This window comes from Notamacropus eugenii, chromosome 4 (genome assembly GCF_028372415.1).
Source record: "Notamacropus eugenii isolate mMacEug1 chromosome 4, mMacEug1.pri_v2, whole genome shotgun sequence".
NCBI classification, from domain to species: Eukaryota; Metazoa; Chordata; class Mammalia; order Diprotodontia; family Macropodidae; genus Notamacropus; species Notamacropus eugenii.
In genome coordinates this window covers 3,882,185-3,905,758 of record NC_092875.1, presented here as the reverse complement: position 1 = coordinate 3,905,758, position 23,574 = coordinate 3,882,185, and the positions used below count along the sequence as shown (strand labels likewise).

The 23,574-nt window shown below is 41.5% G+C and overlaps 1 pseudogene; it reads right to left on the bottom strand.

The window, feature by feature from the left end:
* Positions 1-17,789: 17,789 nt before the first annotated feature.
* On the bottom strand, positions 17,790-21,693 carry LOC140498803 (single-strand DNA endonuclease ASTE1-like; annotated as a pseudogene).
* Between the last annotated feature and the right edge of the window lie 1,881 nt (positions 21,694-23,574).

Sequence of the window (23,574 nt, the reverse complement as noted above, 5' to 3'; positions counted from 1 at the left end):
TCTAGGAGAAATGTACTTCACTTAAAAGGAGACCAAAACAAATTCAACTACTCCTGGACCTATATTCCCAAAAGCTATAATAGAGAATACTTAAGAAATAATTTCAATTATTTAATATTGTTCTTTATAAGGCCTATTTGTTTCAAGAACTTCATAGAACCTAAATTTTCAGTTAATCTTCTGCCCAAAAATTTAGTGTCAATCCCTGGTTTTCTTAGGGTCTAATGTACCATAATTATCTTACTAGAGGAACACAACATGGAGGGAACTCTGATTTTTATAATAATCAGTATGATATGTGAAATGACTATACCAACATATCTAATAGATTAGATTTTGCAGAATTACCTTGTCCAACTTATGAGTCAGACCCAATGTAGCTTGAACTGATCGATCAGTGCTTGACAAGGCTCACACTCACTGACATCCTTTTGCCTGCCTACCTGAAGTAAAGCCAATCCAAGATTGTAGAACCTGTTCCTGTCACAGGATTCTTGTTCTATAACTATAGGGGAGGTCACAACCCCTACTGACTTGACTCCAAAACTGTTGTATTGTGGGACTTGTAGATTTCTTCAGGGAAACACCCTAAAGGAATGTCTGTGATCCACCTTCCCCCCTCCTCCCTCAGTTGGAATTTAAGTGTGTACCTGTGCTTTTATTTCAGCTAGGAGAATATTCCTCATCCTGAAACTGATTAATTCAACTGCTTGATTACTGACAATGCCATACAAAGCAGGCTCAGTAAAAATCCTATTAACCACAATGAAGATCACGTTCTGATTAAGTTTTAGGACATATTTTGTATCAAATGAAATCTGGGTTTAGAATCCAAACCAGGAGCAAATTCTATTTCCACAGACTTGTGGCCTAGTACAGTCAGATTAAAGGTCACAAACTTGTGTGCAGGTTTGACAAGCTGTTTGAGGGAGAGCCTATTAGAGAGCAAAACATGAAGTCACATGGCCCATGGAGTTCAAAATTCAGAACAATATAAATGACTGACATTGGTCTGAACAAATTGTAGTCTTCCTGTAGCCTTACTTGGAAGCCACCCGTTAATTGAGGGGGAATGAACGTAGAAGGCATTCCCTCCTCCTGAAGAAGGATGGGGTCAGCTTTGGCCAAAGTGTTGAATTCCTCTGAACTCTGCTCGAATGAATTTTCCTGGATACATTTTTGGGTGTTGAGTGCATCTCTAACAAAGCAGTACTAAAAATATTTCAGTCTCAATTTGTCTAAGCGTCATTGGCTGTCAAAGCTTCAAAAAGAGAGCTCACTATTGCCAATAAACTCGTTGTAAATGACACTTGACTGCATGCCCAGCTCTAACCTTCTTGTTAATTCCTTTGAAATGGCCCAAAGAGCCTGACCAGGTTCTACTTCCCATCCTCTTACTGTTACTGCCTCCCTATTCCCTTAAGGTTTTATTTCTTTCTGAATTTATACACATATGTATATATATACACATACATATATATTTGTGTGTGTGTATTTTCCCCTCAAAACCATTACCAGTAAAAGTAGTTTTCCTGAACTAACAACCCCCCTGCCCCATCTAATTCCTCTATATTGGTTCTTCCTCTTGTATGTCATTTGTATAGGATGATAACTCCTCTGGTTGTTCTGGAATGATTTTTCTTTTTAAAGTCATATGATACTCATGTCTACCCCATTCTTTCTTATAAGTAACCTAATTACTAGTAACAATGTTAGACATAGGTTTTACATCTTCCTTACATAAAAGATAAACATTTTATCCTTATTTAGTCCCTTATAACTGGTCATTGGTATACACCTTATATGTCTTGTGGCTCTCATAAGTCAAATCTTCTATTGAGTGTTTGTTTTTTTAAGAGTCCTGAAAGTCTGACAGTTGATCAAATGTCCATTTTTCCATTCAAAATTATGCTTAGCTTTATTAGGTGTGATATTTTTAGCCAGAGGGTCAGTTCTTTTGTTCTTCAATATACAGTGTCCAAGACCTGAGATCTTTTAGGGTCAAGCTAGGAGGGAAAGACCTTCAAGGGGTTTTTTTTTTGTACTTTTCTTTCTAATTAAAGGGGCCATCTCTTGACCCATTTCGTAAAGAGGTCCATTCACTGAATAGGCATTACCTCATTCAAAGTGAGAATATGGAATGGTCTTAGTTTAAACATCAAGGTCTCCCATTGCATGCTGAGCCATCTCCATTTGGCCACTGGACCCAGATGGCTCAGTAGGAGAAAGTGAGGCTGGTGATCTTGTATAGGCTTCCCTCACTCAAATAAAAGTCAATTGCAAGTCATGTCATTACTTCCATGATGTCATGGTCCTCTTTGATGGCGAAGGACCAACACGACAACAACAACCTTTTAGTGTGACCAATGCTAGGTCTTGTGTGATTCTGTTTGTGGTACTATCACATGTAAATAGTATTTTTTTTCTAGTTGCTTACAATATTTTGTCCTTACCCTTGGGGTTTCAGAGTTTAACCATAATATTCCTGTGAGTTTTCCTTGTAGGATCACTTCCAGGTGGTGATTGGTGGATTTTTTTCTATTTTTACTTTCCCATCTTGTTCTAATGTTTCAGGACAATTTTTTTTAAAATAAAAAAATTTTTTATCAGAACTTTTAGGTAATACAATTATTCTTATGCTTTGTCTTCTTGATGTGTTCTCTGGATTTATTGGATTTTTTATGAGATATTTCACATTCTGTTTTATTTTTTTCATTTTTTACATATACATACGTGTAGCATGCAGGTATGTATGTATGTATATATGTATATATTTTTATTTCATCTGTTATGATTTTACTGGCTTCCCCTTCCCCAATTCTGATTTTCAAGGAGTCATGTTCTTCCCTGAGATTCTGGATCTCTTTTTTAATTGTTTGATTTTTTTTTAGTCATAATCTTCTTTCTTTTCTTGTATTATTCTTATTTTTCTATTTAATTTTCCTCAATCTCATTTGATTTTGAAAGTCTTTTTTAAGTTATCCAATGAATTCCTTTTAGGGAAGTGACCATTTGACATTACTCTTTCGAATAGAAGAGGGGTCTTTGCTTCAATATCCTCCTCTGAAGTCAAATCCAATCTTCTCTATTCCCATACTAGTTTTCTGTAGTTGGATTCTTTCTCCTTTGCCTGTGCATTTTTTTGGGTAATAATTTAGTTTTTATAACCACCTCTAGTCCTGGGGGATGGGGGATGGTGCCTCTGACTTCTGATCCTCTTCAGTTCTCCCCTCTGACCTTGAACTCAACCCAAGACCTCCAACCTTGTAGCAACAATGAGATATTCACAGTGCCTATGTAAGTCATGAATGTCCTGGTGCAGTTCTGAATCACAACATACCACACACTCTCTACATATAAGGCAAAACCAAAGCATTTATTCAGACACTAGAAAACCAAATCCATCACAGTAACAAAAATCTCTACTCAGTAACAATGCAGTGAACAATACCATCCCCAAGATGGTGTTGCTAGGCTTCCCACAAGCCAACTCCATTAAACAAATCACAAGCAGGTTCTTTCACTCACATTAGCCTGCAGTCTGCTTGCCTGCATGCTTCCTAGCTCTGACTAGGCTCTGACTAATTTCCTATAAGCTCTGCTCTAGCTCTGCTTCTTTCTGTTCCACCCATTCAGCAAACTCCTCCCAGCACAGGCTCCATGTGACTCAGGCTCATGTGACTCAAACTTCCATGGGCCCAGGCAAGCTTCCATGGGCCCAGGCAAGTCACATGGGCCTATTAATGAACAGGAAAGATCTCCCCATTTAAATTACCATAACAAGCCTCTTATAAGAGGCCACAGCCTTGAAACTTCAATTATATTACTTTCAAATCTGCCTGTATGTTTTTAACTTTCTTAAAATGATTTTCAAAGGATGCTATTTTGAGACTCACTAATATAATTTTAGCACACAATGCACAATTTATGGAAACTCTACTAATTTCCACTTAGTTTATGATGTCAAACTATAAATCTGGAGAAAGATCCTCTTCTCTTTTTTTTTTTAAATTTTGCTCACAATCCAAAGAAAAAAAGATTTTAAAAAAAGGTTTTCTCTTCTACTCTTGCCCTTTCAGAAAGGAGGTAGAGCCAAGATGGTGGAATAAAGGCAGGGTCTCCTCTGATCTCCCCCCCAAACTCCTCCAAGTATCTTTCAATAATGACTCTAAACAAATTTTAGAGTGGCAGAAACCACAAAAAGATTGAGTCAAACAATTTTCCATCCAAAGACAACTTAAAAGTTGAGTGATAAAAGTCTGTTGCAATAGCGTAAGAGTGGAGCACAGTCAACCCAGGAAGCACCTGCACAGTCTGGGCCCAAGAAAATCTGGAGAAGGCTTTGGGTCAACTGAATCAGAGGTAGAAGGCTTTGGGTCAACTGAATCAGAGGTAGCAGTGATGGTTTTCAGACCTATCAACCCACAGACAATAAATGGATTGGACAACATGTCAGAAGGAGACTTATAAGGGTCCCTTTGCTGGGACCATGGGCAGCATCTCTTGCATTGCCTATACATGGATCTGGATCATAGTCCTGAGTCTCAGTCACAGTGTAGGGAGGAGCACTAGCACAGTAGAGTTTGCAGCCACAAGGCAACAGGGATCCTGATCACAGTTACAAGATTGAAAAGAATGCTTGTGGTTGCTCACAAACCAGTGCACAGTACAGGAGAGTAGAAAATCCACCTCTCCCTAGATCATACCACTTTCAAAGAGTCGAAACCTTATGGGTCCCTAGAATTACTTCTGAAGACAATTGCATAAAATACCTGAAGCTTGAGACAGTGTCCCCTCCACTTGGGAAGCAGAACCTCACTTTAACAAAGAGTTAAAAGTAAAGAAATAGGCTGGAAAATGAGCAAACATAGAAAGTTACTATGGTAATAAGGAAGATCAAAACACACACTCATAAGAAGATGACAAAGTCAAAATCCCTGCATCCAAAGTCTCAAAAATTATGAATTGATCTCAGGCCATGGAAGAGCTCATCTTTTTTTTCAAAATCAATTAAGAGAGGTAGAGGAAAAATGGAGAAGAGAAATGAGAGTGATGCAAGAAAAACCTGAAAAAAGGAGCCAATAGGTTGGTAAAGGAGGCATAAAAATGGTAAAGAAAATAACACCTTACAAAACAAAATATGCCAATTTATAAAAGAGGCCAAAAATCTAGTTAAGAGAAGAATGTCTTGAAAAAGAGAATTGCCTGGAGCATAGATTATCATGCTCCCTCCTTCCCTTGCCTCATTTTTTCCATCCCGCACTAGAATATCTCATCCAAGTCCCTGTGCAGGCACACTACAAAAGCTCATCCTGTACACCCCACAACCCCACCACTGCTGCTGTTGCTGCTGCCACCATGCCTCTATTGATACTGTTGCCTCTGCAGTGACACTGGAGATCAGAATACAGCTTTTGCACTCTACTGGTAAAAGTGGCAGAGCCCTGAGTCATGTCCTGAGGACTAATGAGTATTTTCCAGTCACTGACTTGAGATGACTGCCTAGGCACAGCACAAGTATGATGGAGCCAGGGGCTCCACACTTTCTGCAAACCTTCAGTTTTGATGAGACCATAGTGAACAAAAACAGCAACAACTCAGTGCATGCACTGAGCTAGCCCAGAAGCTGCCCAACAGCCTGTGGTCCATATTCCCAGAGGGCTTTTACCACAAATACATGCATAAAGTCTTCAAATACCTGGGTAAGCAGGGCATAAAGCCACAAGATTTCTGCAAAGTCTATGAGGACATTCTGCTCTGTCCATGCATGACTGACCTCTTCTAGTTCCTGATCGCATAGGGCAGCTGCTCTGGGATCATCTTTCTCTGAGAGACCAACACATTCAGTATAGAAAACTCCCTGATGGTTTCAGCTACTGCAACTTCTTCAAAAAATCATTAGCAAGCTGTTTGACTGAGATGAGTGTGCCATATTGTGTCACAGCCCTTCCACAAGTACTCCTGCACTGGCTGTCCTGCTAAAAGGTGCAACTAAAAAATGCCAGTGGCATATCTGCATTTGAGGGTTCAGGAAAGGGTGCACTTTGAGAATCTCTTTTACTTGGGCCATGGTGCCAATGACTTTTGACCCATGGGTCTGTGGGCAGTCAGCAACTTTCCAGTGTTATGGTTGTGCTCTGACTTATCCAGAAGACCCAAAATACTGAGCTCTCCTCAGTCTGCTGGCAGTTTTCCAAGATATTTTCTTGAAAGATGACATCTAGGCTCTTTTTTATCATGCCTTTGAGGTAGTTCAATAATTTGGAAATTATCTCCCCTGGATCCATTTTCCATATTATTTGATTTTCCAATGAGATATTTCATATTGTCTTCAATTACTTTTATTCTGTTGGTTTATTGTTTCTTCACTTCTCATAAGGTAATTAGCTTTCATTTACTCCATCTTAATTTGCACTGATAGTCTAATAATGTCCTGATATTCTAGAAGCAGAGGATAAAATAGAAATTCAAAGAATCCACAGATTACCTCCTGAAAGAAATCCCAAAATGAAAACTCCCAGGAATATTATACTCAGATTCCAGAGTTCCCAGGAGAAGGAGAAAATATTGCAAGCAGCCAGGAAGAAACAATTCAAGTATCATGTAACCATAGTCAAGATAACATAAGATTTAGCAACTTCTACATTAATGAACAGGAGGGCTTGGAATATACCTTGCAGGGAAAAGGACCTAAGATTACAAACAAGAATCATTTACTCAGCAAACCTGAGTGTGTTCCTTCAGGGAGAAAAATGGACATTCAATGAGATAGAGAATTTTTAAGCATTCCTGGTGAAAAGCCCAGAGATGAATAGAAAATTTGATTTTCAAATAAAAGACTCATAAAAAAGTAAACAGGAAATGGAAATCATAAGGCAATTACCAAGGTTAAACTGTTCACACTCCTGCATGGGAAGATATTTGCAACTCATAAGACCTTTCTCGTTATTAGGGTATTTGGAAAGAGTACATATGGACAGAAGGTACAGGTGTGAGCTGAATATAAATGGACGGTACATAAAAATAAAATTAAGGGCTGAGAGAGGAATGTACTGGGAGAAAGGGGAAGAGAGAGGTAGAATGGGGTAAATTATCTTATACAAAAGAGGCAAGAAAAAGCTTTTACAATGGAGGGAAAGATGAAGGAAGTGAGAGGGAGTGAGTGAATGATCAGAATCAGCTCAAAGATGGACTAATATACACACCCAACTGGGCATAGAAATCTATCTTACCCTACAGGAAAGTGATAGGGAAAGGGCATAAGAAAAGTGGGGGTGACATAAGAGAGGGCAGGTTGGGGTAAGGGTTGTCAGAAGCAAAACACTTTTTTAAATACATGATTTTTCAGTTCTCAACATTCACTTCCACAAGAATTTGAATGAAAAATGTTCTCCCCATCTCTCCCCACCCCACTACCCCAGAACAGTATGCACCCCATCCATCCCTTCCTCCACTCTGTCTTTCCTTCTATTACACTCCATATTCCATCCCCCTTCTCTCTAATTTCCTGTAGGGCAAAATAGATTTCTATACCCCATTGCCTGTACAACTTATTTCTCAGTGACATGCTAACACAATTTTTAACTTTTGTTATTAAAGCTTTGAGTTCCATATTCTCTCCCTTCCTCCTTCTTCACCCACCCTCATTGAGAAAGCAAGCAATTCAATATGTCGTACATGCATAAACATGCAAAACACTTCCATAATAGTTGTGCTGCAAAAGACTAACCACATTTTCCTCTGTCCTGTCGTGCCCTCCATTTATTCCATTCTCTCCCATGACCTGTCCTCTCACAATAATGATTGCTTGTGATTATTCCTTTCCCCAATTTGCTGTCCCTGCTATTGTCTTCCCTCTCCTATCCCCTTTCTCCCCGCTCTGACTTCCTGCTGGGTAAAATAGATTTCCATATCCAATTGAGTGTGTGTTATTCCCTTCATAAACCAAATGCCATGAGAGTAAGGCTCACTTATTGCCTTTCCTCTCCCCCCTTTTCCCTTCCATTGTAAAAGCTTTTTCTTCCCTCTTTTATGTGGAGATGATTTACTACATTCTTCCTCTCTCTTTCTATTTCTTCCACTACATTACACTCAACAATAAATTTTGTTTTTAGGCATTCTCCCTTCATATTCAGGTAACCCTGTGCCCCTCCATCTGTATATGCATACGTATATACACACATACAATAGATATATACATATATACAACACATACACATACAATATAAACATATGTACATACCTATACACACACACACACACACACACACACATATATATATGTATGTGTAGGTAGGTAGGTAGGTAGGTATAGATAGATAGATAGATATATCCTCTAATTACCCAAATGCTGAAAAAGGTATCAGGAGTTTCTGATATCATCTTTCCATGTAGGAACGTAAACAATTCAACTTTAAAGAATTCCTTAAGGCTTTCTTTCCTGTATATCTTTTCATGTTTCTCTTGATTCTTGTATTTGAAAGTCAAATTTTCTGTTCACTTCTGGTCTTTTCAACAGGAATGCTTGGAAGTTCTCCATTTCACTGAAATTCCATTTTTTTCCTTGAAGTATTATACTCAGTTTTTCTGGGTAGGCTATTATTGGTTTTAATTCTATTGCCTTTGACCTCTGGAATATCATATTCTGAACCATTTGATCGCTTAGTGTAGAAGCTGCTAGATCTTGTGTTATCCTGATTGTGTTCCCACAATACTCGAATTGTTTCTTTCTGGATGCCTGCAATATTTTCTCCTCGACCTGAGAACACTAGAATCTGGCTACAGTATTCCTAGGAATTTTCCTGCTAGAGTCTCTTTCAAGAGGTGATTGGTGAATTCTTTCCATTCCTATTTTACCCTCTGATTCTAGAATATCAGGGCAGTTTTCCTTCATAATTTCTTGGAAGATGATGTTTAAGCTCTTTCTTTGATCATAGTTTTCAGGTAGACCAATAATTTTTAAATTATGTCTCCTGGTTCTCTCTTCCAATGAGATATTTCACATTGTCAGCTATTTTTTTCATTCTTTTGGTTTTGTTTTATCATTTCTTGATTTCTCATAAAGTCATTAGTTTCCCTCTGCTCCATTCTAAATTTTAAAGAACTATTTTCTTCAGTGAGCTTTTGGACCTCCTTTTACATTTGACCATTTCTGCTTTTTAGGGTATTCTCTTCCTCATTGGCTTTTTGGACCTCTTTTGCCATTTGGGTTAGTCTGTTTTTAAAGGTGTTATTTTCTTCAGCACTTTTGGGTTTGCTTTAGCTATTGACTCGTTTTTCATGATTTTCTTGCATTGCTTTGATTTCTCTTTCCAATTTTTCCTCTACCTCTCTTTCTTGATTTTCAAAATCCTTTTTTTGCTATTCCATGGCCTGAGACCATTGTATTTTTTGGAGGCTTTGGATGTAGGAGCCTTGACCTGGCTGTCTTCCTCTGACTGTATGCTTTGCTCTTTCTCATATAAAAGGATGGAAGAAAACACTTTTTCACCAAGAAGGTAACCTTCCATAGTCTTATTTTTCCCCTTTTCGGTAGTTTTCTCAGACAATTACTTGACTTTCAAGTCCTTTGTCAAGTGAAGATTATACTACCCGAAGCCTCAGAAATTTTGTGCAGTTGTTTACAGAGACATCTATAGGGACCTGTAACTTTTCATTTCCTCCAAAGTGGTATAGTCAAGAGACATATGTTTACTCCTCTCTTGGCCTGTGCTCTGTTCTGTGAGCAACTTCAAGCACTCTTTTCTGCCCTGGAACTGCAAGTAGGATTCCCTCTCCACAGCTGCCACCAGCTTCTCCACACCAGCACTTCTCCTCACTCCAGGACCATCCTTCAGGATTGAAACTCAGATCAACTGCTCAGTTCCCACGGGGTCTGTAGGCAAAAAAGTGAACCCTGATGCCTGCCACAACGACTGCCACCACCCTGGGGCTAGGGCTAAGGCCTGACCAGGCTTGCCTCTCACACAGGTGAAAGAGTTTTCTTGCCAGGCCTAGAGGCCTGTGTGGGCTACCCGAGTCTTTCTTACCTCACCTCCGAGGTCTTCGGCTGGCCACACCGGATGCACATATGAGAGAAAGGACGTTCCAGAGTCGAACAAGGGTTGAGCTTTATTTCAGGGTCTAGTTACAAGTGCAGGGGGGTCTTCCTTAGGAGGAAGAGGGGGAGATTTCCTAAGGAGGCTAGGATCTTAAGGGCTTGGAAATAGAAGTACAAGCAGGGAGAGAGGGGGAGGGGAGAGAGAAGAGAAGAGAAACGGAGCCTACTGTCCTCTTGGCTCCTCATGTGCTAAGAGAGCTTTCAGGCTTCCTCAATCCTACTTAACCTTCAGCCACACAGTTTGCATCTCAATACCGTGCTGTTAGATAACAATAGTGTGCCCAGATCCGGGACGACCTCGAAGGCAGGGAGACTCCACCCATCACATATCTCCCAGGGAGAGGCGGAAATACCCGAGCTAGCCGAGCTAGCTCAGTCTGACCTTCTCGAATCCCCGCTGTTCATGGAGGGCCTCGTAAGACTCTAAGATTTAGAAGTCCCACTTTTACCCGCCCAAGACCGTCCACACGGAATTGAGCTTCCAATCCTCACATTTTCTCACTGACCTTCGAAGCTGTCTTTGCTGTTTGTGGGTTGAGAAATCTGAAAACTGTAGCAGCTGCCCATATTTCAGTGCCCTGAAGCCTGCTCCAGTCCTGTCTGTGCTGGAGCAGCCCACAGTGGACTGGGCTATGCTGTGCTCTGATCCTGGTGCAATAGACCTTTCTTGTCAGCCATCCAGGCTATCTTGGGCTGGAAATCTGTTTCATTCTCTCATTTTGTGGCTTCTGCTGCCCTAGCATTTGTTTAGAGTCATCTTTACAGGTATTTTAAAAGGGATTTGGGGGGAGATCTAGAGCTGGTCTGTGCTTCTACTCCACCATCTCGGTTCTGCCCCAGAAGGAAAACAGTTTTGAGGTGGGAGAGAATAGAATGTAGGGACAGGATAGGATGGAGGGAAATAGAGTTAGCAAAGTAATTGTGAAAAAAAATTTGGAAGCAAGTTTCTCCATGAAAGCCCTCATTTCTCAAACATGTAGAGAACAAAGTGAAATTTATAAAAAATGAGAGCCATTCTCCAATTCATAAACACTTGAAAGATGTGATCAGTTTTCAGATGAAGTAATCAGAACTATCTGTAGCTGTATGAAAAAATATTCTAACTCTCTATTGGTTGGAGAAATGAAAATTGAAACAATTCTAAAGTACTACCTCATGCTTATTAGGTTAGCTAATAAGACACAAAAAGTAAAGGACAAATGTAGGAGGGGATGTGGGAAAAATGAGACATTAGTTCACTGTTGGTGGAGTTGTGGACTGATTCATCCATTCCGTAGAGCAATCTTTCCCAAAAAATCCCAAATGGGTCACAAATAGTGAGATATTGCTGAAACAGCTCAACTATAATTTAGGTTTGTGGTATTTACAAATGTCTTTTTTTGCTTGTCTTCACGTGACTTAATAAAAAATGAACAATCACAGTATAGGAAAAGAAAGAGAATAGGATTCTAAGTCAGAATATATTAGGGAAATTCATTAATCAAAGATGAATGTCTTGGTAAAACTTTACTATTTATGGTAGCTGATAAAAAGAGTTTTAAGGAAAAGGTGATATTCTCACAGACTGCATATCAGGAACTTCAAAAGTATTCAGTTATGCTTTCTATACCATTATATGAGGGATCAAGCATTTTTGGAAAAAATGGGAAAACAAACTGCTTGAAATAAAATAATTGATTCCTAAATCATTACAATGGTCAAATTGGTTGACTGGTTGGTTGTTGTCCATCTTTGAAGAGGACCAAAATGACATCACCATGATAAAGTGAAATTTCAGTGTGTCTGACTGTGGCTGATCAGATGAATAAGAGCTCAGAATACTCTACCAGAGGTTGGGCACAGATAGTCTGTGTGAATATTTGGGGTGGATATCACAAATTTGCACATCCTGCATTTATCTGGTACTGTCTAAATTCTGCTTTGCTCAGAGCACAGTACCCTTTCTGATGTGGGCCTGCTATGTTGAGTGATCCTGTACTAGTGTCTCTCATGTTGCACAGTCAAATCCAAAGTTCTTGAGAGAAACCTTGAGAGTGTCCTTCTGTCATTTCTTCTGGCCACCATGTGATGGCCTGCACCATGTGAGTTCTCCATAAAACAGTCTTTTTGGCAAGTGTACATTTGGCATTCTAACAATATGGGCAGCCTATCAGAACTGCGCTCTCTGAAGCATAGTTTGAATACTTGGCAGTTCAGCTCGAGCAAGGACTTCAGTGTCTGACACCTTATCCTGCCAGGTGATCCTCAGAATTTTCCTAAGACAGTTCAAATGGAAGTGATTCACTTTGTTGACATGGCACTGGTAGACTGTACATGTTTCACAGCATATAACAATGAGGTCAGCACAATGGCTCTGCAGAACTTCAGTTTGGTAGTCAGTCTAATACCTCTTCTCTCCCAAACTTTTCTTTGGAGCTTCTCAAACACTGAGCTAGCTCTGGCAATGCGTGCATCAACCTCATTGTCAATGTGTACATCCATGGAAAGTACGCTACCAAGGTAAGTGAACTTATCCACAGCATTCAAAATTTCTCCATTTGTTGTAACCAATGGTTCCACGTATGGATGGTTTGGTAGTAGCTGATGGAGCACCTGTGTTTCCTTGGTGTTAATTATTAGGCCAAAATTAGCAGAGGCACCAGAGAATTGATCCATACTTTGTTGAATCTCAGCTTCAGAGGCTGCACTAAGTTCACAATCATCTGCAAACAGAAAATCATGCACCGCCACTCCCTCCACTTTGGTCTTGACTTGTAGCCTTTTCAAATTGAAGAACTTGCCATGAGTATGGTAGTTGACCTCGATGCAGTGCTCCTCCTCATTGAAAGCATTTGTCAATATGTCTGAAAACATCATGCTAAAAAACATGGGAGCAAGGACACAGCCCTGTTTCACTCCATTGGTGAATAGGAAGGCAAGAGAGCTTTCTCCACTATCCAGAACCTGGGCAAACATGCCATCATGAAACTGACATACAATATTGATGAACTTCTCTGGCCAACCAAATTTTGACATAATTTTCCATAACCCCTCATGACTAACAGTGTCAAAGGCCTTGGTCAGATCTACAAACATTGTGTACAGACTTCTCTTCTGCTCCTGGCATTTGTCAAGAGTTGTCAGGCACCAAACACCATATCAACTGTTCCTCAGCCCTTTCTGAAGCCACACTGGCTCTCAGATATATGACCATCTTCCAGGTGAAGGATTAGTCTATTGAGGAGTACTCTAGAAAGAATTTTTCCAGCAATGACTAAGAGAGACAGAGATCCTCCTGTGATTGTCCTTTACCCTTATAGAGATGGACAATGGAGGCATCCTTGAACTCCTGGGAGATAACCTCCTCTTGCCATATAACTGGGAAAATTTCAGTCAGTTTTTCTATGAGCAATGGTCCCCCTCCCTTGTAAATCTCAACTGAAATAGAATCACTACCAGGTGCTTTGACACATGAAAGGAGTCTAATGGCCCTCAAAACCTCTTCTTCAGTTAGAAGTTCTGCTAAGGAGGGATTGACTTTAACCCGATGTAAACAGTCAATGGCCTCAGCATTGATTGATGATGGTCTGTTGAGAACACTGTGGAAGTGTTCAGCTCATCTCACTAGGATCATGTCCTTATCATTAATCAATGTGGCTCCATCAGCACTGAGTATCTGCGATGCACCATAGGTTTTTGGTTCATAAAGACCTTTCAGAGAATCATAGAAGCACACTTTGAATTGTTACTATCAGCATAAAAGTAAATTTCATGTGCCTTCTTACTAAGCAAGGAATCTTGCATTTCTCTAAACTTTGCATGTACTTTGCTTTTGATGGAATTAAATTCTGCCTTCTTAGAGGTGGATCAACTATCATGCTGGTAAATCCTGTGATGTTCTCGCTTTTCATTTAGCAGTTTCTGAATTTCCCCATCATTTTCATCAAATCAGTCTTGGTGTTTGCCAGTGTTCTGACCCAGATAAACAAATGCAGTGCTGTACACTAAATCTCTGAAAGTGGCCCACTCCTTCTCTGCCCCACTGTTACCAACTCTGTGTTGGCTCACCTTTCCCCCCAAGTCAGCAACAAACTGTTCACATTCAGAGAAGAGTTATAATCTCTTGACTTTAATTCTTCTGGTAGTCATTTTGCCTTGGTGGCAGCACTTTTGATGAATGTAAACATGTAGCTTGGAATGAATAAGTCTATGATAGGTCCAGCACTCTGCACCACAGATTGACATACATTGTCCCTCTCACATCTTGTCTATTTCTTCTCCTTACAATCACATAATCTATTAGATGCCAATGTTTGCTGTGAGGGCACATCCATGAAGTTTTAGTGCATTTAGGTAAAAGGAAGGCAGTGTTGCTGATGAGAAGGTCACACGATGCACAAGTCCTCAGTAACAAATGACCATTGTTGTTGCTGTTTCCAACTCCATTCCTCCCTAGGACTCCCTGCCAAGTCTGGTAATCTGAACCTACTCTAGCATTAAAGTCACCCAGAATTATAAGCTTGTCCTCTTTTGGCACATTGACGATAAGGGTTTCTAGGTCTTCATAAAATTTTTCTTTGACTTCATCAGAGTTTCTCATGGTGCGAGCATAGGCCCTGATGATGATGGCATGGTGTTTTCCTGTGAGTGGCAATAGCATTGTCATGAGCCTGTCATTCACTCCTTTTGGCAGGCATACCAGCTTGCTGATTAGGTTAGTTTTGATTGCAAAACTCACTCCAGTTTCATGGTGCTCCCCTTCACTGTGACGACTCTAGAAAATGGTGTATCCAAATTCAGTAAGCTGGCCTTCATTTGCCAACCTTGTTTCACTCAGGGCTGCTACTTGGATGCAATACCTGTTGAGTTCTCTTGCAACTAGAGCAGTTTGTCTTTCAGGTCTACTGGATTTTGTGTTGTCTATTAGTGCGTGCATGTTCCATGTGCCACTGGTGAGTGGAATCATCTTTGCAAATGCTTTTGTACATTTTGTACATTTTTTGTGTGTGCGTTTCTACTACATAGTGGAATTCCCCACCTGCCACAGTAATCAGGCCAGGGACAATGTTCAAACAGAGAAATGCTAGACAGAATGTATTATTATTTAAGTCTCTTAGGACTGTCAAAGAAATTCTTAGGCAATGAACCACAATACTTTTTGTCCTCAGAATCCACTTTCTTTTTCATCCACTCCTGGATACTTCTTTCTGTCCTGAGTAGCATTACATAGTACTTTGGAATAAAAATGCAGCCCACTAGCCTAGAACTGGAGGCCAGGATGGAATTTTCCTCAATAACCACAGCTTTCTATTTGGTGTTTCCATATGTGGAGAAGGAAACTCAGACGTTGTAGACCACCAACATGCTGAATGTGATGAATTTGGCTTCATTGTAGGTGTCATGAAGAGTCCTGGCTAGAACAGCTATATTGAAGCCACCCAGGGTTAGAAAACCCAGGTAACTCAGGGCACAGTAGAAGACAATATCAGACCCCTGATTACAGTGAATAGTGATGTGACCAGATTCAGAGTCTGTGTCTGGGAAGTGGGAAGTGGTTCCCAGCCAGATGCCACAGAAAATCACTTGAATCCCAGATCAGATGACAATAGAGTTGGACACCCTAGCTTAAGCCCACACCCTGTTTCTACTCCTGGTCTTATAACCCTGAAGATATCACCCACTGTAAATCCATTTTTTCCTATCTAAAAGTCCTGTGGTGACAGGAAAGTGGCAAAGAAGCAGGTGTAGGTACTCAGGGAGCTGTAGTTACAACCCTGCATGCTGATGGTCTAGACGATAGGAAGCAGCAGTAAGATTTGGCATACCCTGGGTTGTCTGAGAAACGTTTTCAAGGTCAAGCTCTTCACCTTCTGGGGTGAGAAAGGGCCTGGAAAAGTTGCCCTAAAAATTATCTGCTTTACCCCACACCTGTTTGCTTACTGCAACAGGTGGGGATTCCACCCTTTTGTGGTTGAAGCACACAAAAGATGTACAGAAACTTCTGCAAAGAGCATTCTGCTTAACACTGGTACATGTCATATTGGTAATAACTAATTGGTCTCTTGTTGTAAGGTCTGCAAGGCTAAGATACATCCAGTCGGGGAGGTTGACAGTCTTCACACACAACATCAATGTCTTAAAACAAATGAAAAATCCATTTATAAAGATAGAAAGGAATACTCCTCTTCCATTATGTTGCAGTATCTCTCAGCAGCCTATGACTAACAGTTTAGGCAAGAAAGAGACATGAATATCTAGGAACAATGAAGGTGATGAGCACCCTGGAATCCCTGTCATATGAAGATTATTCTAAGGTTCTGGGAATGTTTAACAGCAGAAGAGATAACAAGTGACACAATGGCTGTCATTTACTATTTATCTAGTGTTGGGGGTGTAAGCTCAGTTCCATGTGGACAGTCTTGGGCGGGTAAAGGTGAGAGCTTCTAAACCTTAGAGTTCTCATGAGGCCCCCCAGGAAACAGCAGAGAATTGAGGAGTGAGATCTTGTGTATTTCCGCCTCTTCCCGTGAGAACGTGATGGGAGAGAGCATCCCCGCCCTCGAGACTGGCCCGGATCTGGGCACACCTATTGTTATCTAACAGGCACTGTATTCAGGTGCAAACTATGCGGCAGGACAGCTTAAGTAGGGTCAGGAAAGCCCGAAGGCTCTCTTAGCGCTGAGGGGCCCTTACAGGACAGAAGGTCCCTTTTCCTCTCTTCGCTCTTCCCTCTCCCCTCTCTCCCCACTTCCACTTCTGCTTTCATTCTCTTACTGTAAGATCTTTGTCTCCTTGGGAGATTTCTCTCTCTCTCCTAAGGAAGAGTTCCCCCTGCACATGTAACCAGGACCCTGAATAAAGCCTAACCCTTGTTCGACTCTGGAAAGTCTCTTCTCTCATACGTTTACCCGGTTTGGCCAGCCGAAGACCTGCGATAGGTAAGGTAAGACTCGGGTAGCCCTCAGGCCTCTAGGCCTGGCAATCTAGACATTTCATTTTATTTATGTTTTGTTACATTTTAAGTTCTGAACTGTCTCCCTCCCTTCCTCACACCCACATTAAAGGAGGCCACCATTGGACACAGACACACACACTCACATAAAATTCTGCTCTACCTATGCCTATGTATCAGTTCTTTCTCTTGATCTGTAGATATGATAGCATCTTCCTTCATAAGCCCTTTGTAATTGATTTGGGTAAAATATTCAGAATCATTTAGTCATTCACAGTTACTATTTGAGCAATATTGCAATTATTGAATACAACTTTCTCTTGATTCTGCTAATTTCATTCTTCATCATTTTATGAAAGTCTTTCTGTATTTTTCTAAAACTATCATGCTCATCATTTCTTTTTTTTCTTTTTTTCTGGTTCTATGCTATGGAATTTTATTTTTCAGTGCAAATGATATATAAAAAACATAAAAAGTACAATAAAATAATTTTAGAAATGGCAATTACCTGATTCCCTGTAACAGTCAAATTTGTTCCAGGCAGTCCCAGGGCTACACTGCAGCATCCCCAGGGGTAAAATACAGAATATTAATAGAATGTGTATGACATAAAACCTTAAAAAAATTTCTGTGTATATACATATGTGTACATCTATGTCCACATACACACACACACACACACACACACACACACACAGCCAGAGGTGTTGCAGTTTAATAATCTATTATAACTATTACCCAACTAAAGAGGACCATGAGAAAGGTTTCCAGCAATTATTATTTTACACTGACATCTTTCCTAGGTTCCACCTGTACTGAGTACTACCAAATAATAGGGGTACTGAAATCTCTGCAGCATGACTGATTTAGAGAATAAATCTGAAAGCTTGATCTCTGGAAGGAAAGGACTTGGAAACTCACAATGCAGGAAACTAAAAGCACTTCTGGATTTACACAGCCCTGATCCCTGACCTTGGTCCTTTGAATCTTCTACTGTGAGAAGCCTACATGAGCATGTAAAGACATTGTTCCCAGGGAGATGCCAACCAGGTGCTTTGTCAGGTTGGTGTAATTTTTCTTCTGTTTCTTCTTTCTGACTTTTGACTTTTCACTTTGGGAAAAGGCATTTTGAAGGCACTCAGTGCATGGAAAGGCTGGTTATAAAGGTGTCATGCTGCAAGGCACACACTAAGGAGACTTTCTGCTGAGGATGAAATGGAGATTTTTTGAGAAAGTCCATGGACAAGTGTTGCACTGTAGAGCCAGGTGAGGTCAGACTCTGATTAAGGCATCAACAGAAGCTGACTGAAATAGAATTCCATCTGGAGGCAACATTGCCAGTGAAAGAAATTGTGGGCTGTTTCTAAATCCAATCTTCTTTGTAAGTTTATTTTCTTTCACTTTAAGAAGTTGGTCACACAGCCACTTTCATGAGGCTCTCTGGTCATCTTGTGTGACTGCCCACACAGCATTCCCATCAGTAAAACTTGCACGATGTAGTTTTAGCTTGGCTTCTAAAGATTGCAACGAAAGGAAGTGACAGAGACAGGCAGCTTCAAGAAAGCAGGAATCGGGTCCAAGCCTCCCTCTTTCACTTCCAGAGTTTCTAGTTGAAGAATCTTGTACTTAAAAGAAGGCTCAGTCAATTTGCCTAATTCCCAATATTCTTCTGGGAGCTTTGCTGCATGAGTAACTACTGTTGCAATATTCTTATTAACCCTTTCTACCTCACTGAAAGCGCTGGTTTAGACATTGTGCCTTGGAACACATTACTCAGCTTTGAAGAATTCTGAAGAAGCCCACATGTGACTTTTTGAATGGACACAGAGACAAAGTGGGCACTTGGATGCTGCATACTTTTTATCTGCGTATGAAGAATGGTCTTCTGTAATGAGAAAGGGTCATAAAGAAAAGGAGAAAGTTGCCCTTTCACCAAAGCCAGCTGTATCCATTCTAGTAAGCCTAAGTCAGTGCTGGGAGATGCATAAGCAACAAGCCTAGAAAAAATCCTGCAGCTTCACTGGAGATGGCTGGTATTCCTCCATTGAACCCAAAGGAGTTCTCTAGCCACTTGTCCATCATGTATTTTCCAGTACTTCACAACACTATCTAAGACTTCAGGGGGTCATCACCAAAATGGGACAGCCAGTTCAGGAGTCCCAGGATCCTCTGGTGCTTTCTCCCTTCGCTGATGGAAGTTCTGGAGGTGAGACTCATTCTATGAAGACTGTATCCAGAGCAGGCACATGGATGTAGTCATCACCGCACAGCACAACAAAGAGAGGCCCCGGTGGCAGGGACCTTAATCACAGCCAGGTGTTTCCGTTCGGAGGACAAGCAACCCTCACTGTCCATGGTTAGTGCGGGCCAGTGTCCTGACGTCTCTGGGGCCTTCTGAGGAGCGCTGGACAAGGCCTACAGGAGGAGGAAAGGCCCACCCGGATCTCCTGTAAGGAGTTGGAAACATCACAGCCTCCACCCACTACCACACCCAAGCGGAGCGCGATCGGAGGAATCTGTGGGTGAAAGAGTCCGTCTCCTCCACGCTGGGACCGACACACAGTCGATGGAAGAGCTCAGGGCGTCAGCGATCGCTGCCGGGCGCCTCCACTGCAGAGCCAGGACGAACTGCCTGCTGGGATCTTCTACGTCATCAGCACCCACCCCCAGACTGGCGGTTGGAGGAGTGGCCTGCTGCGCCTCGCGCGCCAGGAGCCCAGCTGCCGGAAGTGCCGCAGGAACGCGGCTAGCGCGAGAGTAACGGCAGATAAGGCACCGGAAGTGACCGGATGTGACGTGTTCCACGGGGTTCCGCCCTGCCAGGTTCTGTGGCCCGCCATTGTTGGCCCTCGTTGAGGGCCTGGGGTGACCCAAGAAAGGGCGGGGAGGCTCCCATGAGAACCGAACGGGTCCCGGGGTCGGCCCCCAACCTGCTCCCGCCTCCTGAACCATCATGGCCGCCTCCATGCCCCTCCCCCACCGCTCATCCTTCCCTACAGCCGGGAGGATGCGCCCCATCATGAACCCAAGCCACGGCCGTCCGCTCCGCTCCGCGTCTGCTTCTTGCCCCCACAAGGCCTGCTGAAGGCGCTTTAGAAATGTGACTCCTGTTGGGAGGTTACGGGCACCTGCCGTACGTGCCCCTGGGCACGGGCACCTGCCCCACGTGCCGGGCACGGTCACCAGCAGTGTCTTGGGCAGCTCCTCCACTGCTTGGCATTTTCCCCTTCTACGGCTCTGAGATGATATCTCAAAGTTGTTCCCTTTAACCCTCTAGAGGCAACTGTTTAGAGCATTTTATATCAATAGATATCAATCGATAGATCAATATGTGTCAATATTTCTACATAACTACGCCTGCTAATCTATCCTTGACTTCTTTGTAATAAACTACCTGTTCATGTCCCCTGATTGTGTATCAATTATTGGGGGAAAGCTCTTACTCTTATCCATTGGATGAAGTTCTCTACATTTGGTATATGACGCCTTTACCCACCCAACCCCCCAACTTGCCCTCAATTTTACTCTTTCCTTCTCATCTTGGCTGCCTTACGTTTATTTGTATAGACCCTTTTTGATTGAATGTAATCACAATTATCCATTTCACATCTCACAGGGTTCTCTATCTCTTGTCATTTCAAAAATTCTTCTCCTATCCATAAGTCTTATGGACATCGCTTGCTATCTCTTCTTGCAGTGTTGTTTCAGATCTATAGGAATTTTGACGATTTCTGTGGATTTATTTTATATCCTGCTACTTTGCTAAAGTTATTCATTGTTCCAACTGACTTTTTAATTGAGTCTTTAGGAACCTTCCAAGTATGTCATTATATTGTGTGCAAAAGGAGACAATTTTAGTACCTCGTTTCATATTCTGATTCCTTCTATTTCTTTTTAATCTCATTGCTATTGCTAGGATTGCCAATTCGATATTGAATAATATTGATGAGAGTGGGCATCCTTGTTTCACACCTGATCTTTTCTTGCTGATGCTTTTAGATAAATGCTTTTTGACAATTTAAGAAAAAACTATGCTTTCAAGTAATTTTAATAGAAATGAATGTTATACTTCAAAACTTTTTCGGCTTCTCTTGATATAATCATATTTTTAAAACTTCTATCATTAATATAAGAAATTATGTTAATATTTTATCTTCTGTTAAATTTTCAAAGAATTTTATATGAGATACCTTCTTTGAAACTCAAATTAATCCTAAAAGTTGTGTGCTATTGTTATGCCATTTTACAAATCAGAAAAGTTAGGTAAAGTTAAGTGATATGTCCACAGTCATAAAGCAAGTAAGTGTCTAAAGTAAGATTTTAACTCAGGTCTACTTGATGCCAAGTCCAGTGCTCTAGGTGCAACACAATCTAGCTGACCCCAAAATAGATAGATTATCCATATCATGCCACTGGTGCTAGGAATCCATGTCCCCTGGGATTCTTAGGACCAGCAGTTGAAGTGGTATTTCATGGATGCCCAGCTCGTGACCTTAGGATGCACTAGAATCACTCTCTTCCCTCTTCTCTAAACCAAATTTTTCCCAGGTGCTAGAGTTCCTAGTTAAGGTTCCAGTGATTACTTATTGTCCTCTGAGGATCCTTCCGACTGTTTCTAGAAGGGAACTTTCTTGACATGTGTGCTACTCACAGCAGCCGCCATGGATATACAGGTGTATTTCCAGGATAAATTCACAAAATATAAATGCTCTTCCTCAAAGATGAAACCAAAATATTTATTCAGATGCCAGAAAGCCAATTCCACCATTGTAACAAGGAAGTTTGTACACATTCCCAACAGAGGGAGGATTTCCCTCCCCAAGTCTTCCCTCCTACAGACCTCCTCACAAATAAGCTCCCATAGGCAAAATACCCCTCTCTCACCCAGGCTAGTTGCTCTGCTCAGATCAGCTCTGCCTGCTGTCTCTCAGCTCCACCTCCCTCTCTCTTCCTGCTGTACCTTTCCTGCTCCACCCATTCAGAAAGCTCCCCCCACTACGGGCTCCATGTGACTTAAGCAGTGAGCTGGGCCAAAGCATAAAGCAGGTCACATGGGCCTACTAAGGGGAAGGGAAGATCTTCAAATTTCCTTAACATTATACATGGAGAGTCATAATTGGATATAGTTTCCATAGGGAACATTAACGATAGAAGAGATCTCCTAGTAGAGAGAATTCTGTAGTTGGAATCATATCCCCTGAACTTGAATAATTCCTCTGCTGCTTACTATATAACCTCACATAGGTTTTGGGCCTTAGTCTCCTTATCTTTCAAATGGGGATGAAAAAGACTGTTTTTAAGGTCTTTTCCCATTCTAAATCCCATAATTCTATTATCTAGGGAGAAAATGTGTATCCCTAAAGTTTGTGAATATGGCCCTACTGAGGCAGAGAACACGAGACAGTAATGTGTCTCCATGGCTGTTCTTTGTAAAAGGAAATTTTGTTTGGTACAAGTTGGACTAGGCAATTGCCATCTCTAAACTTCCGTGATCCTGAGAATGATGAGAGAGGAGATTTATGAGCTTATCTGTAAAGACGATTTAGAGAGTGATTACTCTGGATTGTGGGTACAGGAGCCCAAGTACACATGATCCCTTACTCAAGGAATGTGGTGGATACTGCGGCCATGAATGGTCAGTTATCAGTGCAGCTGTCTGAACTGAGAGTTTGGTCTTGTCTGTTCACATCCAGTCCTATCTGATACAATGAGATCCAGGATGCCCTACTAAAGCCTCCTCTCTGAAGTAGCAACATGGACATGCCACAGAGTCCCTGTAGCCATGTTCTCCCACAGAAACACACATGAGTACCCCAAGTTGACAGGGATAAATGAGACTCCCAAGTTTCACTCAACCTGTGAGGTCTGCTGGGAAATGTTAAGGAGAGGTCAAAACATGTTATTCCATTTCTGTTTTTCCCTTGGATGCAGAGACACATCTGGAGATGCTCCAAACAAGACAGTCCCCAGAGCTCCCAATGATCCCAGATGTCTCTTTGAGGAATCAGAGGGTGTAAGGGGCAGAGGACATGGCTAATGGAGGAACTCCTTGCTTACCTAACTACAAGGGACTAAGAGACACAGTGCTATCAAATAGCCAGAGAAGTCTTATAAATTCAGCCCTTGATCTTGCATCCTTCTCCTTGTCCTGGACAAGGACCTACTTCACGTTCCTTATTATTTCCTCAGTTTTGGTTAGAGGACTTAAGACTGCACATCAGCAGTATTTCAGTTGCTAGTCAGTTTTCTACTAGTCAATGACCAAAACAGTTTACTTTGCTCTGTCCAGGCAGCTCCCTAGTTTAGCTGATGTTCAGGGAGATGGTTCTTCACATTCGAAGAGACACGTTCTGGCTGCTTTCTGTGCTGGTCTTGATGCTGCTCTTGCACCTTACTGCCTTAGTGTGCGGGACTGAGAAGCCCCTTTGTTTTTCCAAAATCAGCCCCAGCCTCACCAGAGACGGGCACCTGATGATTGGAAGCTTTCTCTGTATTCAGGGAGAGTGAGTAGTTTTACAAAAGCAGAAGTTTTCACAAGTCAGCC